At 45.1% G+C, this 15,694-nt stretch overlaps 1 long non-coding RNA gene across 1 annotated transcript; it reads right to left on the bottom strand.

The window, feature by feature from the left end:
• Positions 1-10,384: 10,384 nt before the first annotated feature.
• Positions 10,385-15,459, bottom strand: LOC112646913 (uncharacterized). Its single transcript, XR_007410890.1, has 3 exons — positions 14,353-15,459; positions 13,066-13,211; positions 10,385-12,576 (listed from the first exon to the last, which is right to left on the bottom strand). It is a non-coding gene; the product is annotated as an uncharacterized LOC112646913 (long non-coding RNA).
• Between the last annotated feature and the right edge of the window lie 235 nt (positions 15,460-15,694).

Raw genomic sequence — 15,694 nt, 5'->3', positions numbered from 1 at the left:
GGCCCCGCCCCGCGGCCCACGCACTGCGCCCGTTGGGCCGCACGCCTGCCACTCATTCTGCCCGCCACCAATCGCCACGCACCAGGGGTCTCACTACTCTCCGGGAGGAGCGTCCTATCCGCCAGGCCCATTGGCTGGTCACCACCCAACGGAATGAAAGGATTGGTGAAGAATCAACGCCCCCGCCCCACCCACTCCCAGGAAAGCCCGCCTTCCGGACCTAAACAAAGCTTCCCAGTGGCCGGAGCCGGGAAGAACTGCCCAGTCAGGACCGGGCCGACACGGAATATTTCCTCGAGGCCGAGACGTGGCTCTTTGATTGGGCGTCACTGCAGTGTTTCCCAGGCCGTCCAGACCAATCAAAGGGGGTTCCCGGAACTCGGGAGCGGCGAAGGGAAGCCCCGCCCCCGAGCGTGACCGTCAGGAGGAAGGCGCTCGCTCATTGGCGCGCTGGGGCTTTTCCCGCGTGCTCCCGGGGCTGAAGGACGTTCCCGGGGAAGCCGCTGCCGGCGCGTGGGGTCCCGGCGGCGGCGGAGGACGCGGCGGGATCTCCGGAATCCCGCGGCCTGCAGCGGCCCGGCGGCAGCGCGGCCCGGGGCCCCGCGGCGGAGGTCGGCCGGGCGCCGCGCTCAGAGCCCGCCGGCCCGGGAGTCCGGGCGTCGCTGCCGGCCGTGGGGGGAGGGGCGCGTCTTGCAGGCCCCGCCCCATCCCCTCCCCCGCGCCCCCGCCCCCGCCCCCGCCCCCGCCCGGCCCCGGCGCCCGGCGCCCTGCTCCGCGCTCCCCGGGCCGCCCGCGCCGCCGCGGCCCCTCACGCGGGTGCCCGGCCCGCCCGGCCCCGCCGGCGCCCGCCCTCCGCAGCCCGCCTCCGGTGTGCTCCGTTGTCCCCTTTTCTAGCGGCTTAAAATACTGAAACTTTATTTTGGTCACGTTGGCCATGTGACCCACAGAGCCGATGACTCATAAGTGCTTGTCCCGGGATGAGGCCGCCGGAGGCAACGTTGGAGGAGCGCTGAGCCGCGGCGCGCCGGCCCGGAAGACGAGGCCGGCCAAGTTCCCCTCCGTCCTGGGCGCACGGTCGCCGCGCTCCTGGCGCGTCCCCCGGTGCCCGCGCCGCGCGGCTTGGCGGTGCCAGCCTGGAAACGGGTTCCCGAGCCTCCCGCGGGGGGCGGGCGCACGGCCGCGGCCGCTCGGAAAGCCCAAGTGCCCCCCGAACAGCCGAGCGCGGAGCAGCCGGGAGGCGCGGCCCGGCGGCGGGGAGGTGCCCCCTGCACCCTGCGGAGAAAGTCAGCCCTGGTGCACGTGGGCAGGTGCAGCCCAAACAAAGGAGAGGGTAGAAACCTCCAAGTTAGGGCGGGCGCGGGGGCCGGAGGAAGGAAAGTTAGTTGAAGGAGCACCGGAGCTCCAACCCCTCTCTGTGGGTCCTGTCTCGTTTACGGTGGGAACATTGGACTTTCCCCCTTTGCGACTGTTGAGGACGCCTAGCAGAATCCGCGAAAGGTCTCTGTTGGAGAATCTTGGCGAGAAGATTTGACTGGCAGAGTGAATTCTGTGCCAGTCTTAAAACAGGCGTCCTTTTCTAGTGTTCACAAGTAAAAATTTCTTATGTTTTTCAGAAATAGGGGCACCTGGGTGGCTCAGTGGTTGAGCATCTGCCTTCGGCTCAGGTTGTGATCCCGGGGTCCTAGGATGAGTCCCCCATCGGGCTCCCCGCAGGGAGCCTGCTTCTCCCTCAGCCTCTGTCTCTGCCTCTCTGTCTCTCGTGAATAAATAAATAAAATCTTTTTTACAAAAAGATAATTTTCCATAAATAAAGATGTCCCAAGAGAATGTTTTGTCTTAGACTCTCCTTCTTCAGCAAACTTTAAATCTATGAGCCTCAAAAAAAAATGCAAAATTTTGACAACTAAGGTACAGTAGTTTATCGATCAGCATTCTTAATAGGACTTATGTTGACAATTTGAGTAGGGAAACATTCCTGAAAGTGCTGGTGGCATTGAAAATTAGTATAACCCTTTTGAAAAGCAATTTTACTGTATGTATTAAAAGCCATAAAAAACGTCTACATCTTTTGACCCCGTAATCTTACTTCTGGGAATCTATTCTAAGGAAATAACACAAAATGCCAAAAAAGCCGTATGTGTGAAGGTATTCTTCACAAGATCGCTGTATTTATGACAACAACGATTTGGGAGCCTAAACAGGCTAATGTTGGGTATTTAGGAAGAACAACAGAGAGAAAATCTTACCCATTCTAGGTGAGGGGGAATAAATTATTCAAAATTATGATGCTAGTTTATTATATATGATGTGGTTCTAGTTCTAAAAAAACTGCTTTTGTAAAAAAGACTGATACAAAACACAACCAAGAAATAACATTTGGGTGATGGGGAGTGTTTTTTTCTTAGTCTCTATTTTATAATATGGTCATAACTATACAACTGTTATGATTAAAACATGCATTTAAGGGGCACCTGGATGGCTTAGTGGTTGAGTGTGTGCCTTTGGCTCAGGTGGTGATCCCAGGGGTCCTGGGATGGAGGCCCACATCGGACTCCCTGCAGGGAGCTGCTTCTCCCTTGGCCTGTGTCTCTGCCTCTCTCTCTCTCTCTCTCTCTCTCTCTCTCTCTCACAACTAAATAAATATAATCTTTAATTTTAAAAAAACATACATTTAAATTAAAAGGTTATTTTTATCCGATGCCCAGGGGAGGCCAGACACTGTGTTAAGTCCTAAGGATATAAAGGTGAATAAAGTTGAGTGTCTCCCCCACCAGGCTCACAGCCTAGCAGGGGTTGACAAGCATCAACCACAGCAAGTCGCAGGTTAAGGTGCAGTGGGGACACAGAAGTCATGAATATCACCAGAACTTCAAAAGAAGCAGGACTCTCACAGTGGAAAGCACCTATGGGAAGCTCCTTAGACTCCCAACAGAAATGGCAGTACTCAAAGTGCAGCCTGCATACCTGGGGAGGTGGGGGATCCTTAAGACCCCTGCGGATCTATAAGGTCAAAATCGTCTTCCTAATAATACTGTATCAGTCTCTCATGGGTGTACAGTAGGGATTTCCAGAGGCCATATAATGTACGACATCAAAGTAGAGCAGAAGCAGATAGGAGAATCCAGCTGTCTTCTATTAAGTGAGGGATTAAAGAGACCTGCAGAACTGTAAAACAATGCTGCCCTCATCATTAACTTTTTTGTTTTGGAAAATTTAGTTGTGGTTTTTTTTATTTATTTATTGTAAGATTTTATTTATTTTTTCATGAGAGACAGAGAGAGAGGGAGAGAGAGAGAGGCAGAGACACAGGCAGAGGAGAAGCAGGCTCCATGCAGGGAGCCTGACGTGGGACTTGATCCCGGGACTTCAGGATCATGCCCTGGGCTGAAGGCAGGCATAAACCACTGAGCCACCCAGGGATCCCCTGGAAAATTTAGCTTTTAGTAAAAAGAAATACATATGTTAATATGTAATAGTTTATTATTTTTTTAAGATTTTATTTATTTATTTATGAGAGACACAGATGCAGAGACATAAGCTGAAGGAGAAGCAGGCTCCCTGCGGGGAGCCCCATGCGGGACTTGATCTCAGGACCTAGGGATCATGACCTGAGTGGAAGGCAGACGTTCAACTTCTGAGCCACCCAGGCATCCCTGGTTTATTATTTTTAAGTGATCTCATAAATATTTCTTAAATTTCTGTATATACCTAAGCTAAAAATGAACATCACAGGGTGCCTGGGAGACAAAGTCAGTCAAAGGTCCAACTCCTGGTTTCAGCCTAGGTCATAGTATCAGGGTCATGAAATCAAACATCACAGGGGGATCCGTGCTCAGTGCTGAGTCGGCTTCAGAATCTCTCTCCCTCTCCCTCTAAAATAAATCAATAAATCATTTTTTTTCATTTTTTTAATAAACATACCACAAATAAAAGTTCTTTGGAGTCCTTAATAATTCTTAAGAGTGTAGAGGGATCCTGGGTTTGAGAACTACTAACCCAAAGGATGAGATGCTAGGGGTGGGGTGCTGGTTGCCATGCTGGTGTCTTGGTCAGTTCAAGCTGCTATAGGTACCAAAAACTGAGTGGCTTATAACAACAGAAATTTATTTCCCACAGTTTAGAAGTCTAAGATCATGGGGCCTCCTTCCACTGTGGAAAGCAGAGGGGGGAAGCAAGTCCTCTCATGACTCCTAAAAGGGCACTAATCCCATCACAGGGCCCCATCTTCACAACTTCATCCAGTGGTCATCTCCCCGTGGCCCCACCTCCTAATACCATCAGGTGGGGGGTAAATTTGGGGGGTGGGGGCAGGGAGAGGACAGAAATATTCAGTCCATAACAACTAGTGTTTGTCTTTGCTTAGGAGGTTTCCAAGAGGTGGGCATTTACAGTATGGGAACTGCTCACTTAGAAACCAGCTAAATAAGCCCATTTTGTAAGGGGAGGAGTCAGAAAATATACTGGACCCTCCACTGTCTGAATCCTTGCCCCTTTTGGCACCAATGTTCTTCAAGGAAAGAATGCTACCATCAGGGAACAGATGAAGGTAGGTAAATAATAGGAATATTAGATTGTTACTTTTTCACCTCAAAAATAATTGTAAAGGAGTACTCTTTCTTGGTCAGTGTTCTGAAGTGATTAAAGTGATTGTTTATTATCACAAGTGATGAGGATAATAAGAGTGCTAGGACTTGCTTCCTTAAACTGGAAGTTACTGGACTTCAGGTTCCTGAGTTGGCAGAAAAGCATGCACTGAACCCACTTCAGGGGCTTAGAGACTCCTACTCACTCTTTCCTGACACAGGACAAGAAAGAAATGAATTGCTCTGCCTATACCTTGTTAAAAATTGCATTGTTAGAAGATACTATCCGGGGGCACCTGGATGGCTCAGTGGTTGAGCGTGTTTGCCTTTGGCTCAGGTCATGATCCCAGGGTCCTGGGATCGAGTCCCAAATTGGGTTCTCTACGGGGAGCCTGCTTCTCCCTCTGCCTATGTTTCTGCCATTCTCTCTGTGTTTCTTGTGAATAAATGAATAAAATCTTCAAAAAAAAAAAACTCTTAAAAAAATAAAACCACTGTCCAAAAGTTCCACTTCCAAAAGGTTTCTCCCCTTGCTTTTTCTTTAATTTTTTTTTATTTCACAATCACTGTAGATTTTCATGCAGTTGTACGAAATAAAACAGGCAATCCTAAATCTCCTTGCCTTTATAAAACATAATGAAAACTTGTGAGCTTTGTTAGATAAGTATCCCATTTTTCCCAATCTTGCAAACCTCCATCTTTCTTCCGTTGCGCACCCCACCTGCCTCCATACACAGTATGTCAGCCATTGTCATCTCTAGGGGTTACTTCCAGTAAGCAAGAGTACAGACTTATCAGATAGTCCACACAAAATGAGATCTTTGGGCCTAGTAGGGCTGAATTTCAGCTCATTTGAAATGTAATTTGAACATAAAAGTCCTGCTTTGTGGACCAGGAATCTGTTGAAATTTTGAACATTTTCAAAATTAAGGTGCTCCATATTTCCTTCACTGAGTCAGAGGGGATGGGATGTCTGAGGACCAATCCACACCACTTCTGGTGGATTCGTTTTCCTTTTAGTATTAGAACCCAAAGCAAAACATGATCCTTGTGATAGGGACTTCAAGAGATGTTGTTTAAACAACAGTTTTAATCGTAAAACCTTTCCATATCACCCAGCCATTACATAAAACAGACCTGAATGCACCTGCTCTTCATGGACCCTCCTTGGAGTTACAGCTAAATGCCTATGATAAGACATATCTCATCTTCATGCCTTACTTAAAAAGTCAATCCAGTTTTTTCTGGACTATCCCTTTAAAACAAAAGTCTTGGGGTGCCTGGCTGGCTCCATAGAGTATGTGACTTGTGATCCTGGGGTTGTAGGTTCAAGCCCCACATTGGATGTAAAGATTACTTAAAAATAAAATCTTAAATAAATTAATTAATTAAAACTAAAGCCTTTTCCCTCCCTCTTGAGCCTTCTGGTATTACAGACTAATCATTTTTTATTGAATTTGAACCCAGGATCAAAGAAATGGCTTCTTTTTTTTAAAGAGGGGAAAAGGTTAAAGAGATGGGTTTTGCTGGTTCAGAAGGGCACTATGCAAAGAGCTTCGTGACTTCTGGAACTAAAAGATTTAGGAGACCAGGACACTATGTCCGCTTCCTGGGACCCAGAGAGATGTTAGTGGGTCTCTGTAGAGCAAGGACTTAGGCAGCAGTCTGATTGGAGGGAGGGGCGAAAGCACTTAGCATCTGCCCTGCAAACCCACCCTTGCACATTCATTGTCTGTTTGGGTGGTTCCCAGAGGCAAATGGATATGGTAGTTGCTCATCACTGCCTGGTTACCATTGAAGGTTGGAGAGAGTATCTGGAGGGCTCCTAAGTTTTGTTTTATTTGCTTTTTTATTTGCCTCAACCCTTTCCGGTGTCATTTATTTTGACTCTCAGTCTTACAAGGAACCTTTATTTAGTTGTTGAAAGTAAAATGACGTGTCAAAATACCTGAAGGAAAAAGTTGCTGATGTACACATCAGTACATATCATCTCTGATGGGTACCTAGGAGCACCCGAGAAAAATCAGCCTGCTCCTGTCTGCCAGAGCCCATAAACACAGTGTGGATCCAGAGCATGTAACTGTCATTAAATTCTCCATGTGTCAAATGAAGTGAGCAATTTATTTTTCTTTAAGTATTAAGCTGTGGGATATTACACAGCCATTAAAAAGATGGGGGTATATCACCATGCGCTGCTATGGAAGCTTCTCCAGCTTAACCATTAAACTGGAAAAAAGTAAGGCACCAGGCATGATATACTACTCTCATACATACACAGATCTAACATCTATTGCACATATAGATATTCAAGCATATACAGAAAATGTTTCTGGAAACACAACAAGCAACCTACCTATAGTTTTCTTTTGAGGGTAAAGTGTAAAGTAGAAATAAGGCATACTCTTCATTTGATATGGTTTAAATCTTTTTTTACCATGTGCATTCACCCAACAAATATTTATCGGGTGCTTACAATGTACCAGGTACTGGCTCTTGGTGCTGATGATATAGCAGTGAACAAAACAGACAAAATGCCCACTTTTGTGGAACTGGCATGGAAGTAGGAAAGACAGATGATAACGAAATATGTGATCGGGGCAGCCCCAGTGGCTCAGCGGTTTAGCGCCGCCTTCAGCCCAGGGCGTTATCCTGGAGACCCGGGATAGAGTCCCGCATTGAGCTGCCTGCATGGAGCCTGCTTCTCCCTCTGCCTGTGTCTCTGCCTGTCTCTCTCTCTCTCTCTCTCTCTCCATCTCTCAAGAATAAATAAATAAAATCTTAAAAGAAAGAAATATGTGATCAAAGATTAGAGAATAAGTGCTTGAAGAAAAATTAAGTAGGACAAGAAGGTAGGGAGTTGGTGATATTTTAGGTAGCAAGGGGTCTCTGAAGCCTGAAGGAAGTGAGAGTGACCCATGTAGTTATGGATAGGGTAGAGGAACATTCTAGGCAGAAGAAACAGAAGGTGCAAAAGCCCTGAGGCAAATGCATACTTGGTGTGTTGGAGGAACTGCAATGAGGCCATTTGGGAAGAGTACGGGACATGAATCCAAAGAGGAATCTAAGGCCAGATCCCATAGGATTTTGAATCCATGGTGAAATCTTTGGATTTTATTCCAAGGGTCCTAGAAAGTCAATGGACAGTATTGAGCTGGGTGTATATCTCAGTGGTGTTTTTAAAAAATCATTGTGACATGAAGTGGAGAATAGACTGCAAAAGGGTAAGAGAGGAGGCCCAAAGGCTCACCAGGAGATGATGGCAGTAGGATTTGATGGTGGCTCAAACAAAGCGTATTAGGTTCCTGTGGCTGCTGTAACAAATCACCTTAGTGATTTAAAACAACAGAAATTTATTCTCTTACAATTCTGCAGGCTAAAAGTCCAAAATCCATTTCATTCGGCCAAAATTAAGGTGTTGGCAGGGCTGTGCTCCCTCTGGAGGCTCTAGGGAAAATCCATTCCTTGCCTCTTCCAGCTTCTAGTGGCTGCCGGCATTGGCGGGTGGCCACATCTCTCCAATCTCCAAGGCCAGCAACTTCAAAACTCTCTCTGCTCCATCTTCATGTTGTTCTCCTGTGTGTGTGTGTGTATGTCTGTTTGTTTGGTTTTTTTGGGGGGGCGGGGAGAGGCAGGGAGAGAGACAGGCTGAGGGACAGAGAGAGAATCTCCCTCTGCCTCTCTCTTATAAGAACATTTATGATAGCATTTAGAGACCATCCACATAATCTAAGACTGTCTCATCCATGTCAAGACCTTTAACTTAATCACATTGACAAAGACCCTTTTTCCAAATAAGGTAACATTTACAGGTTCCAGGAATTATGACCTGATATCTTTGGAGGCCATTATTCAGTACAAGGGTTAGTAATTTTTTTTTTCAGTAAAGGACAAGATAGTAAATATTTAAGCTTCGTAAACCCTGTGATCTATCACAACTACTCAACTGTCAGAACTGGGGAACTGGGGACACCTGAGTGGCTTAGCAGTTGAGCATCTGCCTTTGACTCAGGGCATGATCCCAGGGTCCGGAATGGAGTCCCACATCAGGCTCCTGCAGAAAGCTCCCTCTGCCTATGTCTCTCTCTCTCTCTCTTTCTCCCCCCTCTCATAAATAAAAATCTTTAAAAATTAAAAAAAAATTAAAAATTAAAAACAACTGTCAGAACTGCCATGGTAGTGCAAAAACAACCATGGACAATGTGCAAACAAATAGCCATGCCTATGTTCCAAATAAACCTTATTTACAAAAATGGGAGGCAGATCATAGACCAAGATGGAGGACTTAGAGAGGTGGATTTTTTTTTTTTTTTTTGAGAGGTGGATTTAGAACACATATTGAAGGAAGAGATATTGCTCAGCTTTTACTGAAGGGTTGATGTGAAGTATAAAAGAAAGAAGCTATTTGGGCCAAAGTTTGACTCCTAGGATATTGGCCTCAGCAACTGAGTTGGTCAGTGTTGCCACTTAAAGACTGGGGAGAAGCAAGTTTAGGAGAGGCATCCATAATCCCATTTAATTCTGAATTGCCTGTTAGATAGCCAAGTGGAGACATCAAGAATGCAACAGGATATATTCATGTGGGGCACAGAGAGGTTGTGGCCACAGATACAAATCAGAGAGCAATCAGCCTTCAACAGCATCTAAAACCATGGGACTAGCTAAGGTTTCCTGGGGCAGGGAGTATAATTCACTCTTTTACTTGCTCATAATTTTCAAAAAGCTTATAAAAATCATGACTCTCACACAAATATAAAGTGAGTATGTGTCGAGAATTGTCTTTAGCTCTTTAGATTATGAAGTAACCAGTAATATATTGACACCAGCTGGAAGAATTTGAAGAAGAGAGATACATTTATAAGGCAAGCAAGAATGTTAGCTAGAAGATGCAATAGTGGTTTATATCTTACAGGGCAATAAAGTGACATGTTTGGGATCCTCTTTTCCAGAGGGCAGAACTCAGTCACATCTATGGGCAAGAATGATCTGCATTCCTCTCAGCTTTCTGCTTCTACCCAGTCCACAGATATGCACTTAAAGGTGTTCACTCTGATAGAATGACATCCTCCCCAGAGGGTCCCTTAGGCAATGCCCAACACTTTGCTGAATGGGCAATCTTGCTCATTTCCAAATCCTGGACAATTTCTTTTCTGATACTGTGATTCCACATTTATTGAGCATCCTACTAAGTGACAGGCACTACTCCATGCAATGAAAATACATCACTGAATGAAAAAACACAGATTTCTGCTCTTTTGATGCTCACCTTCTAGTGAAGGCAATAAACATAATAAAGAAAATCTATAATATATGGGAAGTCCATAGTGTTACGGGAAAAATAAAAAGTGGTCAAAGGTGATCAGAAACACCAGTGTTGGGGAGATACAGTTTCAAATAGAAATGGCCAAGTTGAAGGCCAGTTAGCTCAGTGGGTTATAGCATGGCGCTGATAAATGGAAACAGCGAAGACGTCATTAAGAAATTGATATTGGGGGGAGGGGTGCCTGGCTGGCTCAGTTGGAAGAACATTAAACTCTTCATCTCCGAGTTGCGGGTTTGAGCACCATGTTGGGTATAGAGATCACTTAATTAAATAATTTTTAAAAGGAAAGAACTCGACATTTGGGCAAAGACTTGAAGGAGATAAGAGAGTCGGTCTTGTGGATACCGGAAAGAAGATTGTGTAAATATAAGAGTTCGGGATTTTCAGGAGAAGGTTAATTTTGTTTTTAATTAGTGAAAGAAAAAAATGTAAGCAGTAAAATTTGAGTCATAGATTGAGTCAAAACAGTTTGTTTTCCTGCCTGCGACGCCTTCTTTCCAGTCCTAAGCAGACTGTGATGCTGTGGATACAAGATAAATGTTAAATCGGAAGAATGATTCTAACAGTCCTGATCTTTTCGCCCTTTCAGAGTGAAAATTGGCTCTCCTTTCTTATTGGAGAGGAGTCCCATCTGCCCTGCTATCCCACCCACAAGGAATTTGACTGCATGTGTGACAAATACTTAAAGGAAAAATTAAACTTTTAGTAGTAAACAGCAATTCAAAAATAGGTTTCTTGAAAGAGAATTTGCTAGTTAATGGAAATGCTACTCTGGAGTAGACCTGGAATTCCTGATCTGATTTCTAAAACTCTGCTATAGTAAACATATAAAAATGAAGTTTTGTTTCTCTGCTCTTTATTTGGGAGAGAAGCGGGGGCGGTGGGAGGGGGACTGGGATTATTTCCATTTTAATTCAAACTGTGTAAAGCAAAGTCTTAAGACTTGGGCAAAGATTTCTCAAAGTACAATTTTCTTCTGTGACAAAAGATTTCTTTTTTTTCTCATCTTGTCAAACATAATCACTCACAGATAAAGTCAATTTGCTCTTTTTGCCTCTGTGTTGGGCTATTTCCTTTTGCCAGCTGACTAACGTTTTCTAGGGCAGGTTGGAATTAATCATTCAGCACCCTGAGATTTTTCAGGCCAGCCGGGGCTGAGGACTTGTAACAATAAAACCACAGTTCGCCCTCTGACAAAAGACCTCACACTTGGCAAGGAATGAACCACAGACCACCTTAGAAAGAACAGTTTGGAAATTTTTACCTAATAGCCCGATCCTGAGTCTCCAGATCTGGAAAACTTGTTCATTTGTCACCCTAACTAGAAGTCATTTGGTGCTAATTATTCTAGAACCGGTGGCCGTTTCCGCTTCCCCAAGAGGCCTCCCCATCAAGTGCAAGCACGCACACTTCATTGTTTTATCTCTGAAAAACCCCAAGCCTGCCTTGCGTTTTCATCCTGGTAGCTCTGAGCCGTGAATGATGGTTCTCCATCTTCAAGTGACTTGAAATGCTATGTTATCCCTTCCACCAGGGTGATGTCTTCTTCATCGGCCCCTTCTGCAGAACCAACCTCCTCCGGCCTGTGTTCAAAAGCCTTGGCCACTTGCCCTTCTCACGTCTGGAGCTTCAAGACCAAAAGGCAGAACGTGGTCGCCGGCACACAGGAGCAGCAGGCTGGGAGCAGCCAGGGCTTTTAGGCTGGCCAGCCAGGGTGCTAAAATAAATGTCAAGGGATATTTGCTGCAAAGAGGCTCCAGAAATAATGTAAAATTGTTCTGTCCTTTTAAAAATGGAAAATGCCTTGGCAGGGTGATATATTATTTGCCTGGCTGCATTTTCTCTCTGTCTCCGTCAAGGCTTGAAAAGTACTGGCACTTCTGCCTTTTCAAGCGGAGCTCAGTGTAACTGGACCACATCTAATGCCTGTACGATGCAAATGAAGATTGAAAGTGTTGTTTCCTTTGATGTGTGTGACTAAATGCTCAAAGGGGATATTTTCTTTTCGATCCTCCAGTGGATAGAGCCTCTTTAAAAATACCTGTTGGCTCCCTCTTCCCATTGGCAATTGAAGTAATTCCTGCGCTTTGAGACGGAGGTTGGGGAGAGTCATGATGAATGTCTTTCTCTGGGAAGAATACCCTGCTCGTGTTTGCGATGATTGTTAAAGCTCTGGAGGGAATTAAGAAGCGTGAAAGGCACGTTAATGATGGGTGTCTGCAATGAGCCACTCAGGCTTGCCTGAGAAAGTCCAGAGAGCACATTTTGAGAGAGAAGTTGGGGAGGCAGATGAGTCACGGCCGGGCTTCATAGTGACGCTAGCTCTTTCTGGCACTCCATAGCACGAGGGGCCTGGGAAGCCGGTGGGGCTGCCGTTCCTAAGACAGGCTGACCCCATGGTGGCTAATCGCTTTTCCCCACTAAGAGGGGAGACGATCATTACCAGTGCCGGGAGCATCCTAGCTCTTCTCTGAATCTGGGTGGTTTCTGGAGACACACAAACACACACAAGGAAATTAATAGCTCTGAGCGTTGTCAGAGCCGCCAGCCTCCAAATTGGCTGAGCTGGGTGCTTGAACCACTTTCATAATGAGACGAGGCATAACTATAATCCACCTCAGCTACTTTGTCTTGCACGCCCATGTTCAGCAAGGCAATCTACGAGAGAAGCCTCTGTGTAAAAGCAAGAACAAGCAAACAAACAAACATTTGGATCCATCTATAAATCATGATCTGGGTCATTAAATTTACTTTTTATGTCACCTCTTTCCCCTTTTTCCCTGGAAGATGTTTGCAGTAGCTCATCTAGGGAGGAAGCTGGAGCAAGGATCATTTTGGAGATGGGAGAGGAGATAGTAGCCTCAGAGTAACAGGGGCTTGGCCACAGCCACTGCTGTGTGCCTCATGCCCAGACTGGCCCAGGCCAGGGACATGTGCAGTAAATACCGAATGAATGAATGCTCAGCCCACCCTTACCCAAAGGAATCACATTGTTTGAGGGGTAGGAAATTCACATACAGAGGAATTAAAGACAGCCCTTGGGCAGATACTGTGCTAATCTGCTTAGGCAGCCCTAAACAAGTGCCACAGACTTGGTGGGGGTGGGGGGTGGGGGAGGGGTCATGGAGAGTGGACAGAAGCAACAGAAATTTATTTCCTCACAGTTCTGGAGGCTGGAAGTCATAGAGCACAGTGTCGGCAGGTTTGGTTTCTCCTAAGGCCTCTCTCTTTGGGTTGGAGATGGCCATCTTCTTTCTCCCTGTGTCCTCATGTGGTTCTTTCTCTGCACACCAGCATTCTTGGTGTCTCTGCGAGTCCAAATTTCCTCTTCTTAGAAGGACACCAGTCATATTCGATTGGGACCCACCCTAATAACCTCATTTTAACCTAACCACCTCTTTCAAGGCCCTATCTCCAAATACAGTCACACTCTGAGGTACCAGGGGTTAGGGCTTCAACAAACAAATTTGAGGGGCACACAATTCAGTCCATAACTGGTCCAGACTATTCTCAGACTAGCGCTCAGTACTTTGGTGCTTCTTAAAACAAAAGCACAGTGAGGGCACTTGGGTGGCTCAGTGATTGAGCATCTGCCTTTAGCTCAGGTCATGATCACAGGGTCCTAGGATCGAGTCCCACATCAGGCTCCCCAGAGGGAGACATCTGCCTATGTCTCTGCCTCTCTCTTTGTGTCTCTCATGAATAATATTTATTTTTATATTTATTTATTTTTTTAAAAAAGAGCACTGGTCTCATTTTCTGCCATGTTAGCTAGGGCTACATTTTCCAGATCTTTCATTCCATACTCGGCAAAACATGTTATGGAAGTATCCCTTCCATGTAAACCCTGTTGCACTTTGTTTTTTAGATCTCAGGTTTCAGACGCATAGATCAATGGAAAAGAATAGAGAACCTAGAAATGGGCCCTCAACTCTGTGGTCAACTAATATTCAACAAAGCAGGAAGGACTATCCACTGGAAAAAGGACAGTCTCTTCAATAAATGGTGCTGGGAAAACTGGATAGCCACGTGCAGAAAAATGAAACTAGACCATTGTCTAACACCAGACACAAAGATAAACTCAAAATGGATGAAAGATCTAAATGTGAGACAAGAATCCATGTTCTTTCCATTTCTTGACAGGATTCTTTTTTTTGGGGGGGGGGGGTGTTGAGTTTAATAACTTCTGTATGGATTTGGATACTAGCCCTTTATCCATAAGAAATTTGCAAATATCTTTTTCATTCCTGAGGTTTCCTTTGAGTTTTGTTGACTGTTTCTTTTGCAGTCTAGAAGCTTTCTATCTTGATGAAGTCCCAATAATTAATTTTTGCTTTTGTTTCCCTTACCTTTGGAGACATACTGGTTTATTTAAAATCAGATAGTTTCTTTCCTTTTTAGTATGCTGTTGTAGGAGTTCATTATATATGTTAAATATTAACCACTTACCTGGTACATGATCTGAAAATATTATCCCCCATTTGGTAGTTTGTCTTTTCATTTTGTTCATGATTTCCATTGCTATGCAGAAGCTTTTATAGCAGGATATAGTCCTCCTTGTTGATTTTCATTTCTGTTGCCTATGCTTTTTGTGTCATTTTCAATAAACCATTGTCAAGAAAAAAAAATAGATCTCGGGTTTCTATCTTTCCTCTGTATCCTGAGAGGCAGTGTGACATATTATCAGGTGCCCCCACAAATTGTTGCCTGGAGCAGATCACTTGACATTGCTGAGGGCCACCTCACCTTCAGAAGGGGCTTACTCATCCCTGTCCTGCCTGCTTCACAATATCACTGTGATGATCTCATGATGTCGTATTTACATGTCCAAACCAGGTACTTGTGCCTAACGAGGTGTATAAGTCTCCGCATAAACAACGTCCATCCTTTAGAAAATCTGTTTTAAAATATCATTGTTATATTAAAATAAGCACAGATGCATTAGGAAGCAGAACAAAAAATTGGCATGAAATGCAAATAAAACTGAAGATTTCAAATAAAATGTGTCCTTGCTGCAGCCTATGTGTTTCTGCCATCCCAGATACTTGGGTGGGAAGTTGAAGCAATGTTGGTTATGCCATGAAGATGTATGAGGCTGCTCTCCAGGTACTGATATGGAACAATTGCCAAGATATATTACAGAGTGAAAAAATTCAGGTGCAGAACAAGGTGTTACCATTTGTTTAAAAAAAGCAGGGGGTGTGTGGGTATTTATAAATGCTTGTGAATGCCAAGCATACTTGGGAGTAATACAAGGAAATTCGTAACAGGAGGTTACCTCAAAGATAAAGACCTGGGGAGCTGGGAGGCAAGGATGGGAAGGAGACCTCACACCAAAACCTTTCTGTATTGCCTAATTTTTAAAGATTTATTTATTTATGTGTGTGAGAGAGAGAGAGCACGCACACGCATAGACACACGAGTCGGGGGAGGGGCAGAGGGAGAGAATCCTCAAACAGACTCCTCACTAAGTGCAGAGCCTGATGTGGAACTTGATCCCACAACCCATGAGATCATGACCTGAGCCAAAACCAAGAGTTAAGTGCCTAACTGACTAACCCACTCGATGCCCCTACCTCATTTTTTAAAACACATGGAGTACCTGTTTTTAAAATGCATTGTTTTTAAAAGCCGCAGTCCTGATTTTAAAATTATTTTATGGGATCCCTGGGTGGCGCAGCGGTTTGGCGCCTGCCTTTGGCCCAGGGTGCGATCCTGGAGACCCGGGATCGAATCCCACGTTGGGCTCCCGGTGCATGGGGCCTGCTTCTCCCTCTGCCTGAGTCTCTGC

Source organism: Canis lupus, chromosome 5, assembly GCF_003254725.2.
Source record: "Canis lupus dingo isolate Sandy chromosome 5, ASM325472v2, whole genome shotgun sequence".
NCBI classification, from domain to species: domain Eukaryota; kingdom Metazoa; phylum Chordata; class Mammalia; order Carnivora; family Canidae; genus Canis; species Canis lupus.
This window is presented reverse-complemented; position numbering and strand designations above follow the sequence as displayed.